Genomic DNA, 12486 nt, shown 5'->3' with positions numbered 1-12486 from the left:
GGGGGGGGGGGGGGGGGGGGGGGCAAGGGTGGGTGATGGGTATCGAGGAGGGCACCTTTTGGGATGAGCACTGGGTGTTGTATGGAAACCAATTTGACAGTAAATTTCATATATTAAAAAATAAAAAAAAATAAAAAAAAATAAAAAAAAGAAATGGTGTTTTGATTAGTTGAAGATTTGTTTAAGTGGAGGTCAGCTAAGGGAGTTTCCTCTGTAGTTCAAATTAGAATACGTTCTTCAAGTAAATAATTGCAAAATCACTAAGTCATTCTCCATCTGACAGATGTCATTATCAGCAAATAACTACATAGGAATGAGATTGCATTTATGAGTTAAGATACCTATAGACCAGCAATGCTTATGCTAGAAATGTCACAGATTTATGATATGAAAACTTTTTTGAGCTTATGTACATAGAGATTCACCCTATGCTAGGAAGATGGACATGTTTTTTAAAGTTATATTCATGAAACTTCTTAACACAACTTTACACTTTCAATCTGATCAGGCTTTTCCCTGTTCCATTGGTGTCTTTTTTTTTTCTTTAATGTTTATTTATTTATTTTTGAGAGAGAGAGTGCGCACGTGTGCACAAGCAGGAGAGGAGTAGAGAAAGAGGGAGACAGAATCCCAAGCAGGCTCCACACCATCAATGTGGAGCCTGTCTCAGGGTCAGGAATCCATGAACTGTGAGATCATGACCTGAGTGAAAATCAAGAGTCCATCGCTCAACTGACTGAGCCACCCAGGCACCCCAGTGGGTGTCTTAATCTCAGTAAACATATGTAAGATTGAGTTGAAAAAATTGAAGTCATCTTTATGAAGTCTCTCTTGCTTTTCTAGATTAGGTAGAAATGATAGAATTGGCTGGACCAGAAGAGCATCCAACTCAGAAGAGATTCTTCAAAGGTTTCCTTATGGGGGACACAAATTTAAATGTTAAAAATATATTAACACTGTAAAAAAAACTTAAGATGCACATTCAATGCATTATACCACATTGGAAACACATCCTGAAACAAACACATAAACATATCATGAAATAAAAGTAAACCATGACACTAGTTTGTATATATTTTTTAAATGTTTATTTATTTTGAGAGAGAGTGCAAGCAAGGGAGGGCCAGAGAGAGAGAGAGAGAGAGAGAGGGAGAAACAGGGAGACAGAGAATCTGAAGCAGGTTTCAGGCTCCAAGCTGTCAGCACAGAGCTCAAAGCGGGGCTCGAACTCACAAACTGTGAGATCATGACCTGAGCCAAAGTCCGAGGCTCAACCAACTGAGCCACCCAGGTGCCCCAACTAGTTTATATTTTTATGCACTGCTGACTAAAGCTTTGCTACCAATATTCATGTGCATTTTGAACTTCTTATGGGTATGCATTTTTATTTTTAAGCTTTTAGCTGGGCTTTTTAAAAACTTGAGTTCACTATTTTTTATCCAAATCAAGTTATACAAACAAGAGCACTGCTGCAGCATATGTATGCTTCATTGAAAAAATGCAAACACAACATAGGGGTATCTTCCCACCATGTATCCTTATCATTCCTTAACAGTTTTGCGATGGCAGATTAATATGATAATATTGTATTAAAGCAAGCAAGTTTTCTTGCTTAATTTTAGTTTTGGATATTTCTTGCCTATATTTTACATTCATGGCCAGAAACATGAATAATGATTAGATATAGTGTTTCAATTTTGGAAACAAGACTTTTTTTTACCATTTTATTTAATTTATTTTTTTAATTTACATCCAAGTTAGTTAGCATTTAGTGCAACAATGATTTCAGGAGTATATTTCTTAATGCCCCCTACCCATTTAGTCCATCCCCCCTCCCACAACCCTTCCAGTAACCCTCTGTTTGTTCTCCATATTTAAGAGTCTCTTATGTTTTGTCCCCCTCCCTGTTTTTATATTATATTACTTTTGCTTCCCTTCCCTTGTGTTCATCTGTTCTGTGTCTTAAAGTCTTCATATTAGTGAAGTCATACGATATTTGTCTTTCTCTGACTGACTAATTTCACTTAGCATAATACCCTCTAGTTCTGTCCATGTAGTTGCAAATGGCAAAAAGATTTCATTCTTTTTGATTGCCAAGTAATACTCCATTGTGTGTGTGTATACATATATGTATATGTATACATATATGTGTGTGTGTGTGTGTATACACATATATATATATATATATGTGTATACACACACACACACCACATCTTCTTTATCCATTCATCTGTTGATGTACATTTGGGCTCTTTCCATACTTTGGCTACTGTTGATAGTGCTGCTATAAACATTGGGGTGCCTGTGTCCTTTCGAAACAGCATACATGTATCCCTTGGATAAATACCTAGTAGTGCAATTGCTGGGTCATAGGGTAGTTCTATTTTTAATTTTTTGAGGAACCTCCATACTGTTTTCCAGAGTGACTGCACCAGTTTGCATTCCCACCAGCAGTGCAAGAGAGATCCCCTTTCTCCACATCCTCACCAACATCTATAGTTGCTTGAGTTGTTAATGTTAGCCATTCTGACAGGTGTTAGGTAGTATTTTATTATGGTTTTGATTTGTATTTCCCTGATGATGAGTGATGTTGAGCATTTTTTCATGTGTCGGTTGGCCATCTGGATGTCTTCCTTGGAGAAATGTCTATTCATGTCTTTTGCCATTTCCTCACTGGATTATTTGTCTTTTGGGTGTTGAGTTTGCTAAGTTCTTATGGATTTTGGATACTAACCCGTTATCTGGTATGTCATTTGCAAATATCTTCTTCCATTCCGTCGGTTGCCTTTTAGTTTTCCTGATTGTTTCCTTCGCTGTGCAGATGCTTTTTATTTTGATGAGGTCCCCATAGTTCATTTTTGCTTTTGTTTCCCTTGCCTCCGGAGATGTGTTGAGTAAGAATTTGCTGTGCCCAAGATCAAAGAGTTTTTTGCCTGCTTTCTCCTCGAGGATTTTGATGGCTTCCTGTCTTACATTGAGGTCTTTCATCCATTTTGAGTTTATTTTTGTGTATGCTGTAAGAAAGTGATCCAGGTTCATTCTTCTGCATGTCACTGTCCAGTTTTCCCAGCACCACTTGCTGAAGAGACTGTCTTTATTCCATTGGATATTCTTTCCTGCTTTGTCAAAGACTAGTTGGCCATATGTTTGCGGGTCCATTTCTGGGTTCTCTGTTCTGTTCCATTGATCTGAGTGTCTGTTTTTGTGCCAGTACCATACTGTCTTGATGATTACAGCTTTGTAATACAGGTTGAAGTCCGTGGAAAAAAGATTTCTTTACTCTCCCTTCAAGCTTCTTGACCATTTTAATTGCAGAGACCTTAATGTTGCTGAAGCCAAATTCACTATTAAAAAAAAAAAAAAGTTGCCTTTAGCAATAGCTTTTCTGTGGTAATCAGAACTGTGTTAATATTATAAAGCCAGAACAAAGTACAGAAATGACTCCTTTGAAGATGATTTAAAATTGCAACTGTCACCCATATCTCTTGATTTCATACTTTCTATTAATCAAAGTAGTCCCTTATTTTTATTGATGAATTTTAATAAGTAATGTTATAATTTGGTCTTATAAAATGAATTATTACCAGCAAGCATTGGAGATTATACATATTATATATATAATGAATTATTACCAGTAAGCAATGGAGATTATACATATGTAATATGTAATGGAGATTCCATTTAGATTTCCTTAGACAAAAGAAATCTACACCAAAAATAATTTGAAAAATACTGATCTAGTTCAGCCCATTAATTTTTACAAATTAAAAAATTAAAGCTCAGGTTAATTGTCTTACTAAAGTTATACAGCCAGAAAATTTCAGATTCTAAACCTCCTCTTACCTCACTGTTCTTTCTATTATTTGTTACCTCATCTCTGAATTTCTACAGCACATTTAGTTTATGCTATGGCATTCTGTTTGCGTACAAGCACTCATTCACTTACTCACAAGTAATTCTCTGTGTACCGGGCACTCCTCTAGGCACTGTAGACAGCCCCTGCATTTAGAAATTATACTGATAATAGAATAAGAAAAGTAGATTCTATACAGCCTCCATTTGATTTTGGTTGAATACTCATCTGCAGTTAGCCACCTTCATATATCACTGGGTGGTTTTAACATATTCCTAACAAGAACTTTTTTATTTTATGATTATATTTTAGGGGATTTAAAACATTCTCTAGCATTTTGAAAGGTGAGAAAAACAAATAATTCAACTTAGAGTACATTGTTTGCATATCATGTACCTGGTAATGTGTTTGGCAACCTCAAAAACAGGGTATATAAAGCAAGGAATGTGTGTACATAAAACAGAGTGTATTAAGTGCTGTTACATATGTGTAAGCAGCACTGTAGAATGAGAGAGCAATGAACGAGTAACTCTGAGAAGGAGTCTAAAGAGGGATTCATGGAAGAATTGACCGGAGAGTTTAAAGAGCACAAGGTTGCTTGCTTTAAGAACGTGGAAGGAAATCTTTCTATGTCCAGGGAACAACATGTGCATAGGCATAGAGTTGTGAATAGTTCTGGCATTTCCACAAAAGGTTAATGCCACAGACTAACTAGGGTGTCTTGGGAGGAGTGGTGGATAAGCGCTTTTAGACATCGTTAGGTAGTTGAAGAAGAGAAGTAATGAAATTACTCACATTGGACCTGAATGTGAGGCTTCCCTAGGTACAACGTAGGTGAGGAATGCCCTAGGTATGCCTCATGCTTCTACCTATTTCTGTGTCTAGGTGTTAAGTTCTCTGAGAACACTGATGGTATTTTGTCCTTCCCTATCTTACAGTGACACATGCAGTGCTAAGCGTGACAGGGGCTCCGTATATGCCTACTGATTATGCTCATGTGTAAGGTTCTGTACTTTGTGCTATGAGAAATGAAAAGTTGTGATCCACCTAGCCTTCAAGGAGCTATTGAACCTAAAGCAAAAAATTCTAGGGAATTTTATCTGTTATGATGACTAATATGTCCATGTGCCCACAGAGCTTATGTTCTTTATCAGAGGAAATATAGGGTAAATAGTATATACAGTATGTTAGTGATAAACACTAAGGAGAAAAACAATAAAATAGGAAAGGCGGATATAAATTACCAGAGAGGAAAAGAGAAGGTAAAGTTATTTAATTTATCTTGTCTCCATTTCCTTAACTCTAGAAAAGAAAAACCAATACTCTTTATTTATAGGACAGTGACAAGTATTAAGTTAGTTAATAGATGTATGTATAAAATGCTCAGTGCTGTTCCCAGAAGATGGTAGGAAGTCAGCTAATATTATTTATACATTTGTCTAAAATAACTTTAGAACAATAACCATCTTATTTTCATCAGTTAGGAACTTCTTTTTTTAATGGATATACTTCCAAACAGTTTTGAACTACTCTATCTATAGGCTAAGACTCCCTCATCCATATCTTGCTCCTTTTAGCTTCTGCTTCCAATGCATTCACATCTAATAATACTTTCTTAGTGAAGTGAATCATCGTCTTTTGATAGTATTTCTTCTTTGCTTATCTGGATGTCAGGTCACCATTTTCTATTTCAGGCATGAGGCAGACATCCAGATCTTCCTGTGGAAAATATTCATTAATGCTTCATCCCTTATACCATCTCAAGGTTAAAAGGTCTGACAAAATGAGACCTTTATGCTTGCTTACCAGCTAAAAATAAGTGCAATATTGGAATTGATATTACCAGACAGAAGAGTAAAATCTTTAATATTAATCTTTTGAAACTAAGATCATTTGCATGGATTAGGTGAAATTTCACGTCTCCTACTAACCTTTCTTTGTCTGTCTAATTTCAATGCATCCTTAAATGTATCCAGCATCCCCCTTTCTCTGATCCCTGAGAACTAGACTAGCTCTTTCTTTGTACTCCTTTAGCACTACATATTTAGCCCTATTGTAGCCAGTGTCAGTCAGTTTTATAATTACCTGTTTATCGGATTGCACAGCTCCCTACCCTCCACCTCCAAGGCATAGCTTCTTGAGATGGGGCTTGTATTCTCTTTATGTCCAGTTTCTTAGTATCCATTATTGTGCTCCACATGTAGGGGATGGCTAGTAAATGCTTAAAACACTAAGTCCAATACTTGGAGTACCTTTAATATATCAAGATTATAGAGACATTGTTATTTAATCTTTGTTCTGCATACCTTAATTGCTCCTTTGTCTCTTCTGGCTGCTTTCTGAGAAATAGCAATACTCAAGCATGCTGTACACCCTGTCCTACACATCCCCCTGTCCTGCTTTGGCCCTAAACCAAAAAGAAAAAAAGAGCAAGTTGGCTGGTCCAGGATGTGGTCCTTACTCTTCCAATTAAAAGAAAATGTTGAGGAGCATCTGGCTGGTTCAGTCAGTAGACGTGCAACTCTTGATCTCAGAGTCACAAGTTCAAGCCCTGTATTGGGCAAAGAAATTACTTTAAAAAAGAAAGAAAAGAAAAGAAAAGAAAAGAAAAGAAAAGAAGAAAAAATTTATTTTCCATTGCTCTCAAGGGTGATGGGCCTCTAGGGTTTGACGCAGATCATCTGTATTTACAAGAAATTAATTTATAAGCCAAACATAACCCATTTGTTTATTTGCTTTCATTGACTGAAATACTTGTACCTGATATCCAAGTTATGAACTTAATGATATCAAATCACCTATGAAATCCAACAAATAATCAGAAGGTTGTTCATTAGCTATGGAAAGAGAACAAATGAGTTTACACTGTCCCAAGGATTACTTTGCTCTGACTGAGAAAGAACCTTGTCAGTGTCTCCTTGATGTCTCAGAGAAAATAGGATAAGGGTTAACAAGGTCTCAAGTACACTTTCGAAAGTCCTTATAAGTAATCTTTTCCCTTATTGGCTGAAAGGAAACAATATTAAAAGCGAGGGGGAGGAGAGCAGCATTTTATAACTCATTAATGGTAATGTACAATTTGGTTCCATGATTCTTTGATCCCAAGATGAGTTCTTGAGATAATGCTAATTTGTGGTATTACTGACGATGGGGCTAAGAAAGAATGGAAGATAGAAGATTGAAGTTGGGTGAGAATTCTGTGTACCCTCTACCTCCTCTAACTCAAAAATCACCACAGTTTCAGGGTCAACTCAATTTTATTAAGAAAGTTCGCTATCTGCTCTTGGTTTTAGCTAGCTTACTAGAACTCCTTCACAAACTAATAATGTATGATGATCCACTGAGAGTTCATCCTCCACCCTTGTGAAGACACTACGAATTATAGGTTAAGTGGTCATTAAGAAACAAATAAATTGTACTCCTTGTCAAGGACTATAGTGAGTCTTTCAAGCCTTATCTCAAGGTCCTTTCTATTCCAGAGATTGGAAACCCAAGTGCCTACAGAGGCCAGGCTGGTGGGAATGAAGCAGGAAGCCACTGCACTGAACTGGAGAGCCAAGTCCTTTCTGAAGGAGCAGTTACTGCTCCGTTCCAGATAATTGTTGCAAGGCAGGAATGTTGACCTAGTATTACCACATCATCCAGTCTCTCAGGTAAAGCAGGAAATGCAAATGTTCATGCAATATCCTTTCATTTAAATATTGTCAACTAATTCATCATTATTCTCAAACTGTGTACATGCCAAACACTTCCGCAGATAGGACTTGGCCCAGAGTCCTCCTGTTTGTAACTTGGTCTTATATTTTGCTTAACTCTTTGTTAAATAGGAGATGTTATTTTCTATAGATTTTGCTTTTCTTCAGCATGTTCTCTAAGATACTCTATGCTTGGTGTTATGATACTAAAACTCCTTTCCACTCCAACCTGAGTACTGTGTGCATAAGTTTTCTTCGGCTGCTACATTTTCTCTGCCTCCCTCAGCATTCCAGTGAGCAGTAAAATGCTAAATGGAGTCTCCTTGAGATACTTTTCATATGACACCATTGAACATCTGCAGGTATTACTACTTACTTACTCATTTTATTCCTGATATGTGAGCTGCATAAACACAGTAAAAGGTCGCTTATTTCATGGGACTTAGAGATTGTGTATCTTGGACTCTTATTTTTTGAATCCATGTACAGACGATATTCCTTTTCTTGCTTTTTTAGAGACCTTATGGAACAATTAATTAGACTATACTTCTCTTTTACATTTAATTACATTTATTGGACGTGTTGACTGGACCAGAGTGTTCCTAGATACTTACACATATTTAGAGACAGTGTCTTTAGATAGGTTTCTACAATGGCTGACAAGTCTTCCTGTTTCCACCTTGAGTGAACTTATTTTCAAGGTTACTAGGGGTCACCGTTACCTCTCTACAGAACTGATTACTCCAAGTACGAACTTGGCGTCTGTTGCCAGGTGAATTGAAGAGTATAGTAAAGAATAAGTAAGTAAGTAAAAGAGTATATAAAAGACTAAAAGAGTATATAAATATTAGTTATTTAAATGTTATACAACCCCAAATGAGTATCGTTCGTAATTGTTTCATTCCTAGTACAGTTTGGGGAAAAACCAATATTGATGTACATCATTTCTCAAAAATGATTTGACCTATATGTATATTGAGCTGTTCCTTGAGTAGCCAAAATACCAGTAACGTACAGATAAGATGTGAAAGTTACTCCTCAAATTTGCTCTAAAATAGACTATGTAAATATAGACAAGTATTTTTTAAAAATATCCTCTATGAGAAACTTCACTATTCTATAGAAAAGCAAAAATAGCAAACTCTGCTGGTGACTAATATACAGAAATAAATCATAGATAATTTTTCCCTCAGCAGTATAGTGACTTTATCAATTAGTTTATAGATGTTCTGGTGTAACCTATTACTATACTTAAAACAGTTCTCTAATTCTTTTTTACAGAATATGAGCTGGTGATTGTGCACTTTTTGGCTTTTAAGAGAGCTTTTAAAATGCATAGTAAGCATTTTCTACATATGTATATAGACCCTCAATTTCTACTTCCTTAAATATTTTTAAAGGCACAAAAGGAGGCTTTAACTTGAAGTTAACTGTCTCAATTTGCTCTTTCTTTGCAGGCAGGTAGAATGACAAGGGTGAAATGAAAGCTCAGTTATGTGTAGTAATACATGTGAATTACTAGATATTATAAGGAAGAATTAAAGGGGAACCCAAGTTAGAGTTGGAAAACCTAATGACTGGAGAAACCAGGGAAGACCTCTTTGAGAAAGTGACATTTAAACTGAGATAAACAGAAGTTGGTTTGATGAAGAACAAGAATGTAGGGATGGGAGACGTATTCAAAGCAGAAAAGTAAGAGTGACACTCTGAAGCATTTTAGAACCAGTCAAAGGGATAGTCTTAATTTTCATTTCTAGTATTTAGAGCATCCAAGTTAATGCAGTATTTTGTATCTTTTTCACTTGGCTAAAACAGAAAAAGAAATAATAGCATAATACCAGCTACAAAGCTTGTGACTGTTTCCAATAAAAAAGTATTCCTAGTGCTTTTAAGGATTAGGAAAACATTAATTGGCTGTTCTATGGATATAATATTTAGTTTTTTGGAAATAATATTTTTCTTGATTGCAAAGTCAATAGATTTTTATTCTGGAAAACTTTGAAAATACAGAAAAACAATGAAGAAAATAAAAATCATTCATATTCCTGCTACCCAGAGACAACCACTGAGAGGTTAGTGTTTCTGTATTCCTGCATCTACATATGTAGTAGCATTTTTGTAAATGAAGATTTATGATTCTTTTTTTTTAATTTTTTTTTCATGTTTATTTTTGAGAGAGAGACAGACAGAGCACAAGTGGGTGAGGGATACATAGAGAGAGGGAGACATAGAATCTGAAGCAGGCTCCAGGCTCTGAGCTTTCAGCCCAGAGCCTGATGTGGGGCTTGAACCCATGAATCATGAGATCATGATCTGAGCTGAAGTCAGACACTTAACTGACTGAGCCACCCAGGCTCCCCAAGATTTATAATTCTACATGCAACTTTGTAGTATGTTTTTTTCACCTGACAATATCATGTATCTTTTCCAGTGCTATTAAATTTTCCATAACATGATTTTAATAGCTATGCATAAATAGCAACAACTCACATATTTGCCACATGCTAGGCACTGGTTTAAAACTTTTAACTTTAATCCACAGAACAATTTTGTAGGGCTATAATCTCTCTTTTATAAGGAAAGAAATGTTAAAACTTGTCCAAGATCACAAGCTAATAAAGTATAGAGCTACATAGCTTCTAAAAGCAGTAATTAATTTACATAAAACCCTATTTTAGACTTTCAGGTTGTTTCCAGTATAATTTGGGGGTATTTGAAAAATAATCATGATTTTGTGGGTTTGCAGTCTAGGTTGGGCTCTGTGGGGCCAGCTCATCCATGTTCCATATCGTTTTGACTAGACTTACTTACATGACTGGGCCCTCAGCTGGACTGGCTGGACCAGCTGGACTTCTTTGTCTCCATGTGGACACTCATCCTCAAGCAGGCAGGCTCAGATTGGTCCTGAGACAATGGCATTCCAGGAAGCGAGAGTGGAAGATGCAAGGCCTATCAAGTTTTAGACTCAGCACTTGAATAGTAGCATATCCATCACATTCCATTGGTCAAAGCAAGTCACAAGGCCAGCCCAGATTCAAAGTGTGGAACAATAAATCCTACCTTCTGGTAAAAGGAGCTACAGAGTGTTTGAGGCCAATTGCAGTCTACTATTTGTACTCAGCATTTAGTTCTCTGAAGGCTTCTCTATGGCAAGGATGTATGTGTAAGTTGCCTATCGTTGGCAGCAAGAAATGGCCTGGTATAAATAATTCTCCTAACCATAAATGGGCATAGGCCATTGTTACCTTGACTGAGAATTGGCCTCACTCTGAGAAGCCTATCCCTGTACCTTCCAAGTTTGTGAAAAAATGTAACTTTCCTATGTGAATATGATCCCTCATGTACAGATTGTGAATTTTTATACTCTTCTGCATTAAAAGGGCAAAGACATTCAAACTAGAGAGCTTTGGTAATCAGGGCAGGAAAGATGTGCTTATGGTACTCTACACAGCTGTATAAAACAAATGTAAATGCACTGAGGGTAGTTTGGGGTAAGTAAGTAGAGCCCATTCGGTAGCAGAACCCGTTAGAGCCTTACATAGGATGCATTTGAGAAGTATGTTTTAGAAGAAGTGGCTGCAAAATGAAATTAAGAACCAAATGGCAATAATAACCAGAGTGGAAATAGGAATAATCTATGAAGCAGTTTTTTAAAAATGAAAAAAGATGTAACTGCAAGATAAGTGTGTTCATAAATAAAAATGCATAGCTTGAATAAATAGGTGAAAGGTGAAACAGATGGGAAGGTTGGATGGGAGGACTGGCTAAGTGCTGTAAAGGAGCTGTTTGAATAATTGATATGAGGGTGAAAGATAATTGAAAAGGGGAAATGTGATTTAGGGTTGCTCTAACAAGCATAATTTAACTAATAATAATGGAAAGATTATGAGTATATCCATTTATTACCCAATCAAATGATAATAATGTTGTAGCCACTCAGACATTACTCTCCAAAATTCTAATGCTGATGTTATTGTTTAATACAATCATATCTGTTGTGGTATGTACATATTGTTTTGGAATTTAAGTGTAAAGGTAGCTTCTACGGGAGACTTGGTCTCATTGGAGAACATGAGACATTCACTTGCAAATGTTGGAATGGAATAGATTCCTTATTTCACTCTAAACATTTCAAGGGCTAAGTTTATAATCATAGCATATAAAAATAAATGATTTAGACTTATATAATTATAAAATATTAGTATTTTACGTAAACTAATTTACGTAGTCTTACCTTGAAAAATCAGTAGTTCATCTGGTATTCATTCAATCCTACTATATATATACAAGTAACCTCACAAGGCACAAGATCAATGTGTGATGTCATTATAAACATTTTAATAGAATTTACTCATGATATCACATGACTCAAAAAATCAATTTATTATTTTACCATTAGTAAAGTTTGTGTGACATTATTGAGAAGAATTTATAACATTTGATGTTATTCAGAAAGATTTATGAGGAATACCTACTTACTTATTTTCATGATGTCATAATCTGATAGTCTTCATGGTGCTTTGAGTATAACTTTTAAAATATACATTTAACACTGCATAAACTAGTGAGTTTATTCTTAGGTTGAAAAGAATGTCAGTAAAGCAGATTAAGAAAAAAAGGTCTGTTGTATTAATTAGCATCCTATTGAAATATAAGTTTAATTTTAAATTGTTGTATTCATTTATTTTAATGGTTTCTTTATTAATCCAATTAAAATGTATATATAAACCACTTCATAAATAAAACTGATGCACTTTACAAATAAAATATAAAGTCACTTTATTGATTTTCTTAGAAGCCCTATCATACTTTCTACACAGAAATTATGAGATTATGAGATCAGGGACAAATCTAGAGCAAAACATCTTTTATATATTTTGTCAACATTCACACTCATTAGCTTCCACTGGCTTCTTTTAAAAACCTCTCTTTCAGGAG

General features: G+C 35.6%; 1 protein-coding gene across 1 annotated transcript in view; it reads left to right on the top strand.

Annotated features, from left to right (window-relative positions):
• MBD5 (methyl-CpG binding domain protein 5) overlaps nucleotides 1–12486 on the top strand; it is a 142714-nt gene that overhangs the window by 62961 nt on the left and 67267 nt on the right. Inside the window, exon 2 of the mRNA XM_049616143.1 lies at nucleotides 7333–7506. The gene's annotated coding sequence lies outside the window, so the exon portion shown is untranslated. The remainder of the gene's footprint in view (nucleotides 1–7332; nucleotides 7507–12486) is intronic.

Source organism: Panthera uncia, assembly GCF_023721935.1.
Source record: "Panthera uncia isolate 11264 chromosome C1 unlocalized genomic scaffold, Puncia_PCG_1.0 HiC_scaffold_3, whole genome shotgun sequence".
NCBI classification, from domain to species: Eukaryota; Metazoa; Chordata; class Mammalia; order Carnivora; family Felidae; genus Panthera; species Panthera uncia.
This window is presented reverse-complemented; position numbering and strand designations above follow the sequence as displayed.